This window comes from Muscardinus avellanarius (assembly GCF_963383645.1).
Source record: "Muscardinus avellanarius genome assembly, chromosome: 2".
Classification (NCBI taxonomy): Eukaryota; Metazoa; Chordata; class Mammalia; order Rodentia; family Gliridae; genus Muscardinus; species Muscardinus avellanarius.
Genome location: NC_137787.1, coordinates 175,638,209 through 175,640,501, shown reverse-complemented (window position 1 = coordinate 175,640,501; position 2,293 = coordinate 175,638,209). Strand labels below are relative to the sequence as shown.

Here is a 2,293-nt window from a genome sequence, read left to right as displayed (position 1 = left end):
AAAACATATAGTCACATACCTATTTGCATTTTAATGGAAAAAATATGGTACTTGTAAAGGCTAACAGAATAAATACAATGAAGAAAACAGAATTAAAACAATATAGAGCTGGGTATGGTGGTGCACACTTGTAGTCCCAGCATTCAGGAGGCTGAGACCAAAGAATCATGGTTCACAGACAACCTCAGCTACTTAGTGAGACCCTGATTCAAAAACAAGGAATAAAAAATAGGGCTGTGGTGTATCTCAGAGGCACAGTACCTCTGGGTTCTATCAACTCAAACTAAATTGGTTCTGATTAACTCAAACTAAGGAAACCATAGAAATAAGCTAGGATTTTGCCACAGAGCAGCTTATAAGTAATACACTTTTCTTTCAGTGCAATGTGTATTTCGATAATTTTTTTTTTTTCTTTTGTGGTGGTACTGGGGATGGAACCCAGAGGCTTTCTACCTACAGGCTATAATCCCAGACCTTTTTTTTTAATATTTTATTTGAAAACAGGGTCTCACTAAGTTGCTGAAAGCCTCACCAAATAGCTGAGGCTGGCTTCGAACCCGAGCGATCCTCCTGTCTCAGCCTCCCAAGTGTGGGGATTACAAGCGTGCGCCACCATGCCCGGCTATTTTTTTTTTCTTTTCATTTTAGGGCTATCTTTTAATAGAATATGAGTTTGAACTCATATACTTAGAACAGAACCTTAAAATTACTGATTGGTTCAAAATGGTTTTATGAAAAAATTAATCTGTAAAAAAAATTGGCATTGAGTGTGAAGGTTCCACCATTTTTGAGCAAAGCGTGCAAAGGTTCCAAGGGACAGGACGAAGAATAAAGAACGTGGACATTACAACAGCAGGCATTTTCTTTTCCTCTTCTTGACAGGAGGTGGGCAGAGGACTGCTCGGAGAGCTTCATCAAACACTGTCTTGAGGCCTTGCTGTGTGAGTGCTGAGCACTCCAGGTATTTTACAGCACCGATCTCCTTAGCCATGGCCAGGCCCTGCAGATAAGGTGATGGGAGTCAGCTTCTTCTCCTTCAGCTTCTCAAGCATGTCTTTATCATCCCTAAGATCGAGCTTCATTCCCACTAGGATGATGGGAGTGTTGGGACAATGGTGTCGCACTTCTGGATACCACTTTGCACGGGCATTTTCAAATGATGCAGGACTCACAAGGGAAAAGCAAATTAAAAATACATCTGTTTGTGGAGAGGGGCGGGGACGTAATCTGTCATAATCTTCTTGTCCAGCTGTATCCCATAACCCCAGGTTCACTGGTTTTCCATCTACCATAACATTGGCAGAATAGTTGTCAAAGACAGTGGGAATAATTCAGGAGTAAGGACAAAACAAAAAACAATAAAACAATAAAGTAAAGACAAAAACAAAACAAAACAAAAAATATAGACTTCTTAGAATACAGTTTTTGTTTGATTTGGCTTAGTAACATGACTTATATTGCATAATTGTAATGCAAATTGTATTTTATTTATTTTTTTTTTAATTTTATTTTATTGGTGCACTGTATTCATACATCATAGTGGGATACAAACTTTTGTAGACATACATGCACACATCGCCCAGTCAGCCCCCACCCGATCCCCACCCCATTCTCTCCCCATCCCTCCCTCCCATGCTTGGCTTAGTGGTTGACATCTAGTATTATAGCAATTTATCCAAAATTAAAAATGATAATCTCACATAACAGTTTCATTTGTCTGATACCAAGCTTTTGATGACTTAAAGATAACATTTCAATATTTCTTTTTGCTTTCTTTCTTACCAGAGAATATTTTTTTCTTTTTTTTAGGTGAAACTATCACATATTTATTTTTCAGAAAAAAAATCTATCCTGATATGGAATATGGACTCTAGATACCCAAAACAATCTCGAAGCAAAAACAAAGCTAGAAGCTGTATATTTTCTGATTTCAAACCATATAAAGCTACAATAATTGAAACAGTGTAGTATTGTTCTAAAGGCAGATATATAGACCATTGGAGTTAAATACAAGCCTAGAGCTAACTTCTTCCCTATATTGTCAAGTTATTTTTGACAAGGTTTCCACGAAGATTTGGTGGTGGAAATAATAATCTTTTAACTAAATATTGTTGAAAAATAATAATTACATGGAAAAGAATAAAATTGGACCCTTACCTAATCCCACATACAAGTATTAACTCAAACTAGATAAAAGACCTAAATATAAATCTTAAGACTATAAACTTTTAGGAGAAAATCTGGGTCATAAAACCTCACAACATTGAAATTGGCAGTGATTTCTTGGATATGA

General features: G+C 36.6%; 1 pseudogene across 1 annotated transcript; it reads right to left on the bottom strand.

Moving 5' to 3' along the window:
• Positions 1–844: 844 nt before the first annotated feature.
• On the bottom strand, positions 845–1,328 carry LOC308258870 (ras-related C3 botulinum toxin substrate 1-like; annotated as a pseudogene). The gene has a single exon. The product of its transcript is annotated as a ras-related C3 botulinum toxin substrate 1-like (transcript).
• Between the last annotated feature and the right edge of the window lie 965 nt (positions 1,329–2,293).